At 39.8% G+C, this 13,956-nt stretch overlaps 1 protein-coding gene across 2 annotated transcripts in view; it reads left to right on the forward strand.

Annotated features, from left to right (window-relative positions):
- The window catches only part of CFAP61 (cilia and flagella associated protein 61), a 277,436-nt gene that overhangs the window by 224,462 nt on the left and 39,018 nt on the right, over positions 1-13,956 (forward strand). The gene's annotated exons all lie outside the window — the stretch shown is intronic.

The raw sequence follows: 13,956 nt of genomic DNA on the forward strand, positions 1-13,956 counted from the left end.
GTCATGATCCTGGGGTTCTGGGATTGAGCCCAAGGTGGTCTCTCTGTTCATCAGAGAGTCTGCTTGTCCCTGTCCCTATGCCCCTTGCCCTGCTCATATTCTCTCTCAAATAAATAAAATCTTTATAAAAAAAAAAAAAAAAGAAAGAGAAAGTCAACACTCCCTTTAGCACCATTTGTGAGGCCCATCCACGTGATGTATAGAGCTGGAGTCCATTTGTTTATCCTGCTGTATAATATTCTCTTATACTATGGTCCCATTCATGTTTGATTGATTGATGTTTAAATTGTTCCCAGCTCGATGCCATCACAAACAATGCTATGGATATTGTGGGCACATGTCACATATGAGAACTTCTCTTACCTGTACCTGGTGGTGCTGAGAACTTAAACTCCCCCCAGCAGTACATGAAGATGCCTCCACAGCCCTGTCCATCTGAGGCACTGCTGGATTTTAACATGTGGTCCTTCTTATGGTGTGAAAAGGTATCCTCCCGTGGTTTTAGTTTCCATGCTCTGTTCAGTAACACAACTCTGTGTCTTTTCGTTTGCTCATGGGCTGCTCATGATAGCTTTGGGGAAATGCCTGCTTATGACATTTGTCCACTTTTCTTATGGATTGTCTTCTTACTCATTCACAGGCATTATTTATGCACTCTGGATACACACCCATGTTAGTTATTTTTAACATTTTGAGCCTTTTCACTTTATGGTGTCAATTAACAGAACTAAAATTAAATTCTTAATTTTAAGGTAATCTGTTTATCTTCTTCAGGGTGTCTTGGATATTTCTGTCCCTTTGCTCTTCCAATAGTTTTATAGTATACTTGTGAAGCTCCATGAAAAACCCCACTGGATTTGATAAGAAATGCAATAAAACTTAGTTCAGTGAGAATTGACATCTTTGATATTAAGCCCATATGTTATGCTATAACATAACATAGGTCTTAGTCTATTTAGGTCTCTTTAATATCTTCCAATAGAATTTTAAAATTTTCTCCATGATGGCTTCCAAAATTTTTGTTTGCTATAATCCAAAGTGTTTTATATTTGTATTGCTCTTATAAATAATCATTTGCTTATTGGTTTCTGCCATAATAGTGCATAGAAATACACTTTTTGTAAGGGTTTGCATTCTGCAAATTTGCCAAACTCCCTCACTTACTCAAATAATTTCCCTAAATATTGTTTTAGATTTTCCACACATGAAAATTATATCATCTGCAAATAATGACAGTTTGTTTCCTCTTTTCTAATCTTTGTAACTTTTATTTCTTTTCTAATCTTTGTAACTTTTATTTCTTTTTCTTATTTGCTACACTGGCTAAGCTTTGCAGTGAAAGGTGGGACAGAAGTAGTGAGAGATGGCACCCTTGCCTCATTCTTAATCTTAAAGAGAATGTGTTGAATATTAATTATATGACATTTGCCATACATATTTTTGTCGATGCCTTTTATCAAGTTAAGAAAGTTGCTTTTTGTTACTGCTAACTTGCTAGGTATTTTAATCATGCATGAATGTTTATTGTTTACCAGAAAGAGTACTTAATTTCTGAAACCTTTTATATATGAGGATATTTTCCTATATGCCCCCAATTATAAACTATATTTTGATATAATACCAAATTTGGTAAAGTATCACATGTCTTAATCATAGGCTTTCCCTTCTCAAATCTTAGTACTTTTGACTCCAATATTTATTTAAAATAAAGAAAAATACAAGTATTTAAAAAATGAATGCATTTTTTCCTTAGCTTGTAAATAGGATTTTATTGTTACTTTAACCTTATCCAAAATATTAAATTAAAAAGGAATCAGTTGATTGTTGAAGAAAATTTTTACTCAGGGAGGAACAATATGTCAAAAGTCTCCTCTGAAAAGAAAATGTTTTTGCATTTGACCAATTTCAGAAGCCCTAGCTGATTTGTTTTTCCCTGAGAAGAAGGTGGTATTGAAAGAGACAGACTCTGTAAGCTTGGGACCACTAGTCAGGGCGCAGCTGTTAACTGATGGTAGTAATAATTTTAAAAGTTAATTTGATTTGCTAAGAGTGAATATTTGGGATGGCAAAATGAGACAACACTAGGACGTGCCATATCAGGACGTGCCAATTGACATCTGTAAGAAAGAAGCAAGGCGGGCAGGAAGATGGTGGCTGATCATCAGAGGTCACTGGTCATGTTTAAGTGACGTGCTGAGGCCATTGCCATGCCTCGTCAGTCACTCCCACATGCGTGTTAGTGTGTATATGCAGCTGTGGCCACGTTCCTTTCAAGTGCCATGAAATGCTGCCAGGCCTCAGTGCTAATTCTTGGCCAACCACTGCCTGCCCTGTCTGTTGTCAGACAGACTGGCAAGGTTCTTTGCAAGCAGGAAGGGCAAATGGTTTCGCTTATTTTGGCTGCGGTCTGATTCCCGATTATTTCCCTGACCTTGGCAGCACTGGCAATATTCTTGTTCGAACCCAGGCCAGTTTCGATCCACCACATCTAGAGCCACCATCCTGCAAGCTGGGGATGGGCTGACCATCAACCAGCCGCTCCGTCTTCTGCAAGATGGACATGATGTCAAGATCAGGTTCCTCCTCGGGCCCAAAGAACCCCCCAGAACCCCTTCTCTCCATGTCCTTCAATCTCTTCTTGCCCCATCAAGGGCCAGGACAGAGCAGGTACTGACAGTGCCAGCGGGAACGGTGGCAACTACAGGGGCAGGTGCTGTAGCAGGCGAGGCCTCCTGAGCAGTGGCTCTGGCTGCCTGTGGAGGGGCTTGCTTGGAGCCATTTGGAAACACGAGGTGGTGGCTGAGCAGTCAGCCACTGCGATCTGTAGCGGGACAGCTGCCACAGGACGGCAGTGCCACTGAGGATCTGGGACTGAGTCTGGCTGTGATTTTATTCTTTGTTTTCATCTTGGAGTGCCAGTAGAAATCATTAATGATGAAGAGAACAAATCCACCACCAGAGACTCTGTGTGTATGTGAGTGTGTGTGTGCAAGACAGCAATAAATTCATCAACTGACTGATTTACCATTTTGGAAAAAGAACGGAGCCCATCTTTATCATGTGTTCCTTCCTGAACCAGTCAGCAGTTAAAGTCACTTAACAAATGTGTGACTAGGGGGTCCCTGGGTGGCTCAGGGGTTTGGCGCCTGCCTTCGGCCCAGGGCGAGATCCTGGAGTCCTGGGATCGAGTCCCACGTCGGGCTTCCTGCATGGAGCCTGCTTCTCCCTCTGCTGTGTCTCTGCCTCTGTCTGTGTCTCATGAATAAATAAATAAAATATTTAAAAACAAAAACAAACAAAAAAACCCCAAATGTGTGTCTCTCATGAATAAATAAAGTATTTAAAAACAAAAACAAACAAAAAACCCCAAATGTGTGACTAGAGAAGCTGCATCTGGCAGCGTCTCCTGTGCAAGCACACAGATGCCTCTTGCAAACCTTGCAGACCCCTGCCTGCTGGATCCCAGGACAGTGACAGTGTTTCCAATGAGCAGCCCCTGCACCTGCTGATACTGTTCCCCCCTGGAGACATGGGGCGAGGGTGCAGAAGGAGCTTCTGTGAGGGTGGTGAGAAGTCACAGAGTGGGAACTTGGGTTTGAGGGGAGAGGCGGGGGCGAGGCTGTTTCCCCGAGAAGCCTCTGCTGCAGGGCTTTAACAAGGCACATCCCTTGCCTACTCCTCTTAACTCTGCTGTCATCTTCATCTACCCCCTTATGGATGGCCCTGCAAAAACAAGGTCTTGCCTACAGAGTCCCTCCCCTTCTTAGTATTAATTAACAGTCTGTAGCATCCTTTATCCACCCCCCCCCCCCCCAGGCAGTGTGAATAGGTCTTGCCCTGGCTTCTTTGTGTGAGCCCATCAGATGCTCGGAAACCTTGATTGAATCACCTCTTTTCACATCTTCACATGCTCAGCTCTCAAAGACTGCCCTCACATGGCCCTCTCCTCCTGCGAGCACCGCCACCCTCAACACTTCCTCAAACACTCGAATGGCCTATTTTTAGTGGGTAAGTGCTGCTGTGCACAATATTCTAAATGGGATTTGAGCAAGCCCTTTAAAAGGCCTCCATTACCTTTTGAACTATGACGCCCCAGAAGTTACTCCCTTAGGAAGCCAGGACTGCCATGTGCTGTCTCTGTCTTCTGAGCCATTAAGCAGGACTCTGCCAATGCACATTGTCTCCCAATGCACTTATTAGACTCCAACTGGAGTCATTTAATCATGACTTAAATATTTTTCTGTTCTTCTGTAGTCAGTGGCCTTGCACTGTGTCCAGTAGAAAAATCGCACTCTAAATTCTACATGCCCTTTTCCCCATACTTATCCAAATTCCATGAACTATGACTGCCCACTCCAGTATGTCAGGTTTTTTTTCTACATACCTAAAAATTGCTGGATAATCATTCTCTTCCCCATTGGCCACTTCTGGAGTCATCCACCTGCCTTTCTGTAGACTGTTTAAAGTATTCCTGTCTGTTTCATTTCAGGCGCTGCCCACTGCATTTGGTAGCCTTATAAATAGAAATCCTTTTTCTTCAATGAAGAGAAGAGAAATCAAAGTCTCTTCTCTTCATTTTGCTCCCTGGTCATTTAATTACAATCTTTTTCTCCACCCTCTTAAAGGTGATTTTGAATGGTCGTGCTCACACACTCCATCCGGGGCTCCTCACTGGTCATTCACTGTTTCACTTGCTCTAACTTCCTGCCCAGGGCTGTTTCTCTTATGATCACATGGCCTTGAAGCTGAACCCACATTCTTTTTTTTTTTTAATTTTTTTTAATTTTTATTTATTTATGATAGTCACAGAGAGAGAGAGAGAGGCAGAGACACAGGCAGAGGGAGAAGCAGGCTCCACGCACCGGGAGCCCGACGTGGGACTCAATCCCGGGTCTCCAGGATCGCGCCCTGGGCCAAAGGCAGGCGCCAAACCGCTGCACCGCCCAGGGATCCCTGAACCCACATTCTTGAACATTCCTCATTACCGCGATGGTCAGTCTTAGATCTGGAAGTATAAACCATCGTGGAGACCGAATTCCATGTGACACAATATATGTTCATTTTCATCCGTAATATTGCTCTGATTAAAAGACTAAGGATTTTTTCCTAGTATATGTCACTTCCCTCCTTCCCACTGTGAATTTGGGTAGAATTAACCCTTCCTGGGATGAAGGACAAGATTGGTTTGAACCATCCTAGAATTATAGCCAGTACACATCCCTTCAGATATCCATGCTAAAAATTATAATGTGAAAAAAATAAACACACCCATTCACATAGTCAGGAATGAATGTCAAAAGTAATGAACACTATAGAGCTTTGCATAAAGTATGGATCTTTTTTTTATCAGTATAACTGACATACAGTATCCTCTTAGTTTCAGGCATACATAATAGTGATTGGATATTTTTATACATTGTGAGATCACTCCCACAATTTGTCTAGTTGGCATCTGTCACTATACAAAGTTATTATAATAACCATATTCTCTGTGCTGTACATTACATCCCCATGACTTCCATTTAATATATATGCCACATCTTTATCCATTCTTCTGTAGATGGATACTTGGGTTGCATCTATATTTGGCTATTGTAAATAATGCTCCAATAAATGTAGGGATGTGTATATCTTTTCAAATTAGTGTTTTCATTTTCTTTAGGTAAAACAAAATAGTGTAATTGATGGGTCATATGATAATTCTATTTTTAATTTCTTGAGGAACCTCCATACTGTTTTCCACACCAGCCTGCATTCCCACCAACACTGCATGAGTGTTCCTTTTTCTCCACATTCTTGCCAACACTTGTTATTTCTTGACTTTTTGATTGTAGCCATTTTGACAGGTGTGAGGTGATATCTCATTGTGGTTTTGCTTTTCATTACCCAGGTGATGAGTGATGTTAAGCATCTTTTCATGTGTCTATTGACCAATGTCTTTTCATGTCCTCTGCCCATTTTTAATAAAATTATTTTTGGTGTTAAGTTGTAAGTTCTTTAAATATATTTTTGGATACTAATCCCTTATCAGAAATATCATTTGCATATATCTCCCCCCATTCAGTAGGTTGCCTTTTTATTTTGTTGGCAGTTTTATTTTTAAGATTTATTTATTTATTCATGAAAGACAGAGAGAGAGAGGCAGAGACACAGGCAGAGGGAGAAGTAGGCTCCTTGTAGGGAGCCCGATGTGGGACTTGATCCCGGATGCCAGGATCACACGCCCTGAGCCAAAGGCAGATGCTCAACCACTGAGTCACTCAGATGTCCCTTGTCGGCGGTTTCATTCACTGTGCAAAACCTTTTTATGTTGCTGTAGTCCCGGTAGTTTCATTTTGCTTTTGTTTCCTTTGGCGAAGGAGACATAGCTAGAAAAACGTTTCTGTGGCTGATGTCAGATAGATTACTACTTATGTTTTCTTCTAGGAAGTTTATGTTTTCAGGTCTCATATTTAAGTATTTAATCCTTTCTGAGTTTATTTTTGTGGTTGGTGTAAGAAAGTGGTCCGGTTTCATTCTTTTTCATGTAGCTGTCCAGTTTTCCCACACCATTTGTTGAAAAGACTGTCTTTTTCCCATTGGATAGTCTTTCCTGCTTTGTCAGAGATTATTTGATCATAAAATAATGGATATAAAAGGCTATCTGTTCTCTTCTATTGATCTGTGTGTCTATTTCTGTGCTAGTGACATACTGTTTTTGATTACTACAGCTTTGTATTATATCTTGAATTCTGGGATTGTGATACCTTCATTTTTTCCCTCTTTCTCAAGACTGCTTTGGCTATCTGGGATATTTTGTGGCTCCATAAGATTTTAGGATTATTCTAGTTCTGCAAAAAAGTTAGTGTTTTGATAAGGATTGCATTGAATCTGTAGAATGCTTTGGGTGATATGTGCACATATTTTAACAATATTGGTTGTCCCAGTTCATGAGCATGGAGTATCTTTCCATTTGTTTGTGTCATCTTCAAGTTATTTCATCAGTAGTTTATATTTTTCAGAGCACGAGCCTTTCACCTCCTTGGTTAAGTTTATTCCTAGGTATTTTGTTATGTTGGGTGCAACTGTAAATGGGATTGTTTTCTTAATTTCTTTGTTGCTACTTCATTATTGGTGTATAGAAAAACAACTGATTTCTGTATGTTAATTTTGTATCCTGTGACTTTACTGAATTCACTTATCAGTTCTAGTAGTTTTTTAGTGGTGTCTTTAAGGTTTTCTCTATATAGTATCACATCATATACACATAGTGAAAATTTTACTTCTTCCTTACCAATTTGGATGCCTTTTATTCTTTTTTTTTTCTTGTCTGATTGCTGTGGCTAGGACTTGCAGTACTATATTGAATAAAAGTGGTGGGAGTGCACATCTTCGTCTTGTTCCTGACCTTAGGGGAAAAGCTCTTGGTTTTTTATAGGAAGGTATAAATTCTTATTTCAGATGGCTCAGTCTTATTCATGTTAGTAAGATTCTTTGCTTTGAAGATAGTGCTTATGAATGAATGGAAAAGAAATGAGTACCCCATCTTACAGCCAAGATTTTTTTTAATGGTAAAGGCTTTTATTAATCAGAATTTAAAGCCAGCAAACTCAGTACCCATTAACATCAATATAACATGGGAGATGAAGTGTGGGGGCTCACATGTATTAATGGATCACTCTTCACCAGCTCTCTCTACCCACCTTATCCAAGGTGAACTCCCATAGTCCTTGTATCACCCCTTGCAAGTGGGCATTATTACCTCATAAAACAGAGGAATCTGATAGTCTCCATACTATAAAAGAAAATCAGTGTTTTCATTATCTGAAAGGAAATGTGTATGTTTAAATCGCATGGTAATACCCAGGGAAACAATTTCAGTGTAAGGATGACTGTCCATCCCAAAAGACTGTGCTGCGTATGAGCTGTACATGAATAAATCATGTAAAGTGTAAGACATAACTCACATACATGTCTGTTGGGTCACATCTACAATATTATTTAAAAATTCAAACTTTTCACCAAACTTTATAAAAACAAGGAAATATCTTTTGGCAAGACCACTGCAGCCACCTGCAAGTTATTCGTAGTCTCCATCGCCATATCTGCTTTGCTGGCCACCATCTTTGTCATGCTGTACCCGTATACTTTTGGCATATATATTCTAAAAAATTTTAGTTCAAAAGTGTTTAAAAGTGAATTATTACTTCTCTTTCCTTAGAGTGCAAAGGACACTAAGCTAAAACAGAGGGTTCAGTTCCTGCATTGTTACTTATTAGTTTTGTGAATTTGGACAAGCCACCTTACCACACTGAGCATCAATTTCCTCATTGATGAGGTGAAGATGTAATTTATGATAAACTTTACCACATCACAAGGTAAAGGTAGATGATGAGTGAAAGTATTTAAAAGTACAAAATGTTGCAATTACTTTAGCTCAAGTGTTTACATTTGCTACAAGTTCATATTAGCCTTAGTGGAAAGGAAGACATTTTCAGGCTTTTATGCAACATTTCTTCTCCCTTCAAAATTAACATAAATTTAGGAAAATTTAGTGCTTCTTTTAAAAATTCAAGTTAACAAATGTTTTCAAATTGCAGTAATAAAAGAGTAATAAAAAATTGCAGTAATATATGCACTTTCTATATTTTATTTTTTAAAATTATGTATCTGGAGGTACCAGTGAGATTTCATATTATTTTTTTTTTTTTGGAGTCATACTCTGAGGAAAATATCTACTCAGATCTACTCAGGGAGAGGTTGTTACCAAGAATTTAATAAGTGTGAATCAGGTGCTTTCAATTAGTAATTCAATCAGTAATGTATGAAGACTAGGCTCAATAGTGTACCTCCCAGGGTACTTTATAGCAGAGGAATGGATCAAATGTTTCTACATAAGCAATGCTTAAACACATTTCATTTCAAACCACTGGCACCAAAAGCAACCAAGTAGGTTTGGAATATCATTTAAAGTTGAAACTGAACTATTTGAGTTATCAAGGAGGTCTAGAATCTAATACCATACAGTTTTAAAAATAGCTTTGGAATATTGTTTCACACATTGTGAAGAGTTACAAATACCTTAGATATGCACTGTCCAAAATGATAGCCAATTGTCAGATGTGACAATTTAGATTCTTATAAATAGAAGGGTTAAATAAAATTAAAAGCTCAGTATTGCAGTCACACTTGCCACATTTCACGAGCTCAGCAGCTCCATGTGGCTAGTGGCTACCACACTGCACATCACACAATAGATGATTTCCATCATTGTGAAAAGTTCTCTTGGACAGTGCTACTATAGACTAGTCACACTCATGGAGTTTGTAGTCGGTGGTATTGGGCCAGTCTACAGAAATCCTTTCCTAAAATGCTAATCACCAGCCCCACTTGGTTGTGAGCCCTTGACGTGCAAATATGGTACTAATAGATGGGTGTCCAGTGAAGGCCAGTGGGTAGAAGGAGGAAGTGATTTCTGTCTATACGTACTTTTGTAGGGTCAATTGGAAAGAAAATTCTCCCCGGATCATGTGCCAAAGGTAAACAGCTGAGGAGAGAGGCTAGCATGGTAGAAGGGTAGCATGTGGAGCAGACAAGCTTTCTGGTGTATTTGGTCATAGTATAGGCAAGGCAAGGGGCACCATATGTACTTCCTACCCATTTATGCTTGTGTACAGCCCAGCTGGCCAAACCCCAACCAGCTGCCACTTCCTCACCAGTTATGCTTGGCAGCCTCAATGACTAACATCCCATCCTGCTGTCAGATTGCACCTCTCAGTTTGGGGTTCAGGAACCAGACTGGTATGTTCAGAACTGAATTCTGTCCCTCTGAGCATCTTTGTAATATCACTTTTCAAAATTTTGCTGCAGGAGTTAAAGTTCTTTATAGATTTTATTCCTCCTCATCTGGCAGCATGTGGGTTGAGGTTATTATTTATGAGTCTAAAATAATAACTGATGAGCCAATAGTTACCTATAAGGCTACTAAATTGATTTAGTATAAATACCTCTTTACCAAGATCCAGGAAGCAACTGAGTTGCCCTATTGTTATTGGAATTGTTAAAATACATACGTTTCAGAAATCATGTTTTTTTTACTCTACTGAACCATGAGAAGAAACTGGCCTGTCTGCCTGAATTTTTTATGGCAAACTAACAATTGCAAAAAGATGCTTTGAAGCCAACTGGCTGGCATGGAGTTATCATGCATGAAACATTCTCATTCCTTTCCTCCTAAGACTGGATCTTTTTATGTTTCTTTTTGAGGATTATTTTGTACATATTTGTTTACCTTTTAGTATTTTCCATTACAAAAACAATACATATTTATTATAGAAATTTTAGAAAAATATTCTAAAAGCTAACTAGAATACAAAACCCATTCTAATCTCACTACTTAGAGCATATTTCAAATGATTAAGCTATTTAAGATGAGAAGAGCTGAAGGATCACTGCTGTTTGCTCCTAGAACAAAGACCAGCAACAAGTTCATGGATGGTATGACTTGCCTCTCTTGGCAAGTCATACCTAGGAAAGACCTTACTTGCAGACCAGCACACTCGCCTCACAAATGAGAAGCCCAGAGTGACAGGGCTTGCCATTGGTCTCAACCAAGCTACCAGCATCAATAACACTGGAACTACAGCCCCTTTACTCTCAATTGCTTTCCCTTTATACAGGGACAAGAGGAATATGTTTTCCCTTGTGCAGTGACATCCTTAGAGAAAGCACCTGCTTGGAACATGAGAATAATGTTTCTTCTCTGACAAAATACTGCAGAAGATGCCCAGGATAATTCATGTGTGCAGGAAGAAAATATTAGAACCTTTGTTTGTATTTTTTTTAATTGAGAGGAACCAAACTTTATTCATATTTGAAGCATAGATACAGCACATTCTTGGGTCAGATGAAAGACAGATGTGTGTCCTACAAGGACTGAACATATCTAGGGTTGCAGGGAGATGTCACAGCACAGAGGGATCAACCTAGTAAGGTGCATTAGTAAATGCACTTCAGAATGTACTAAAGCTTTTGTGTATCTGATTCGGTGGATTTATAGATACTCTATGGTTTTAACTAAACTAATCTCAGCAACATGGGCAAGATCATTTAAAGGACTCCTCCAAAGAAACCATAGGTTGAAAATCCTGGTAAAACATGCATGAGCAAACCAGGAAATGGCAGATTTAATATCTCTTACTCCTCAGATAGGCTTTTTACCAGGCTCATTAGGAGGATGCATAAAGATTAATCTATCAGAGTTCAGTTACAGACAACAGAATCTTCTCTGGTTCATTCAAACAAAGTGAGATAGTGAGGTACTGTTAGTTATGGGTAGTTTATAAAAATTCCTTGAATGGGCTGAAGGCATTGATCTGACTTCCAGGAAAATTTTAGAAAATGCCTTTACAGGGACTCCTGGGTGGCTCAGCAGTTGAGCGTCTGCCTTCAGTTCAGGGCATGATCCCAGGGTCCGGGATTGAATCCCATATCGGGCTCCCTGCAAGAAGTTTGCTTCTCCCTCTGCCTATGTCTCTGCTTCTTTCTGTGTATCTCTCATAAATAAATAAAATCTTTAAAAAAGAAAAAGAAAAGAAAATGGCTTTACATATCTGGCCGACCTCTGCCACAGTGAGGTCCAGCTCCGTGATCACGCCTCTCTGCCACAATCCACACCAGTAAAACATCCTAAGTATCCTAAGTATCCTAAGTAGGATCCTAGGTATCCTAAGTCCTGCCTCTTGCTGATTATTACAATTCTGCTACAGCCAGTGTCAGACAGTACCATGACCAGGCTTGCCAGAAAGGCAAGGAAAATAGTGGAAGCAGTGTCTCACCTCAGTGGAGTTCACATCCACCTTCCAAGTCTTCCATGAAGGTGTTGGAGGAAGCTTGGTCCTGTTTAGAATTCAGATTGTAGACTCAGTTCCACATAGAACCCGCATTGCCACTCTCTAGGAAATGTAGTCTTTCATTTTCCTACATGTGATATTTTGGGTAAGTCATGCTACAAAGGGTCTGAGATGTGGCTAGCTGAGCGAGTCTGCATTACCTCCAATAACTAGCTAATCAAACTTACCAGAAATTAGTCCCCCCAAATGCAAAACTATCATCAAGAAGACCACTTATAATTTGGGTGGACTATTATCAATAAGGATGAACTTTGCCCTAATTATATACAGGTTGACAAACCCTTATCCAAAATCCTAGGAACAGATGTTGCAGCATTCCGTTTTTTAGAAAAATTCTTTATACTCAAATAAAACAAGGTAAAAAAAGAAAAAGACAAGAAAGAAAGAAATTATTGGCGGGGGGGGGGGGAGATTTACCCTCTCACTTGGAACAACTAAAAACTTCATAAAATGTTTTTTAAAAACATTAAATAAAGGATACTGGATATAAGGCAAAGAAGGACAGTGAACTCTGAGAAACCGGAAATAAATCAGATACACCATCATATGATCCAGCTTGCTGCCTTGAAAAAGTTTTGAGACCAAAGCAAAGGGATGGACCCGGTGGACTCCCTGCATTGAGGAATGGACCCGTGAGCCCGGGGGATGGTGGATGGGGCCAAGGTTGCTAGAGTCCTCAGTACTGGGTACTGGGGAGGAGAGAGCTACAGAGAGACAACTATGGAAATCTGCAGAAGGTCTCCCTGGAGAATCTAGTTGAGTACTCATCAGTGTTTGCAGGTGAGGAAACTACCCCAGATCACTCAAAAGGATTAAAGGTCACAGTGCCTGGTACTCACATAGGGCTGAGGATGGTGCCTATTCCCACCAGCCACCTTGAAGAAGCCCCAGATTCATGGAGCAGTGGGTGGAGTACACACTATGGTCTCCCCTCAGTAGTGAGAAAAAACCAACAGGCATCCAAAGAAGCAGGAAAATACAACCCATCATGAAGAGAAAAATGAACTGATTGAAACTCAACAGAACTGACCCAGATGTCAGAATTAGCAGACAAGCAAAGTTACTATAATTATATTACACATATTCAAAAAGTTAAGTAGAGTTGTAGTCGGTATCTGTAAGACCCAAATCAAACTTCTAAAGATGAAAACTATAATGTCTGAGATGAAAAACTACCTTGGATGGGATTAATGGAGATTAGACCCTGCTGAAGAAAAGATTAGTGAACTTGAATACATAACAGTAGAAACTACCCAAAATGATGGGCGAAGAGAAAATGGGAATTTAAAACAATGAGCAGAGGAACACCTAGGTGGCACAGTGGTTGAGCCCTTTGGCTCAGGGTGTGATCCTGGACCTGAGTCCTGAACCGGACTTCCTGTGAGGAGCCTGCTTCTCCCTCTAGTCTCTGCCTCCCTCTCTGTATCTTTCATGAATAAAAAAATAAAATCTTAAAAAAAACAAAACAAAACAATGAGCAGAGTGTTAGCTATAGGACAACTTCAAATGGCCTGAAGAAATAATGACCAAATTTTTTCAAATTTTTCAAATCTAAGAAACTCAATGAATATCAAGCATGAAAAACATTACATGAAGGCATGTCATAGTTAAATTTGCTCAAAACTAATGTTGAAGAGAAAGTCTTAAGCAAAAAGAGAAAACAGGACTACAAATAAGAATGACAACAGATTCCTCATCAGAGACAATGCAAGCAAGTCAGTGGAGCAACATCTTTATAAAGTACTGAAAAAAAATGTTTTTCAAAGACTTATTTATTCATGAGAGAGGGAGAGAGGGAGGGAGAGCGAGAGAGGTAGAGACCCAGGCAGAGGGAGAAGCAGGCATCCCACAAGGAGCCCGATGTGGGACTCAATCCAGGATCCTGGGATCACGCCCTGAGCAGAAGGCAGACACTCAACCATTGAGCCACCCTGATGTCCCTGAAATTTTTTTTTTCACATTTCAGAACATATTTATTACTTATTTATAACATCTCCAACATAATACATGGCATAACGCCCCCCTCCTCATATTACATGGCCCACCATATCCATCCCCAGCCACC

Source organism: Vulpes vulpes, chromosome 14, assembly GCF_048418805.1.
Source record: "Vulpes vulpes isolate BD-2025 chromosome 14, VulVul3, whole genome shotgun sequence".
NCBI classification, from domain to species: domain Eukaryota; kingdom Metazoa; phylum Chordata; class Mammalia; order Carnivora; family Canidae; genus Vulpes; species Vulpes vulpes.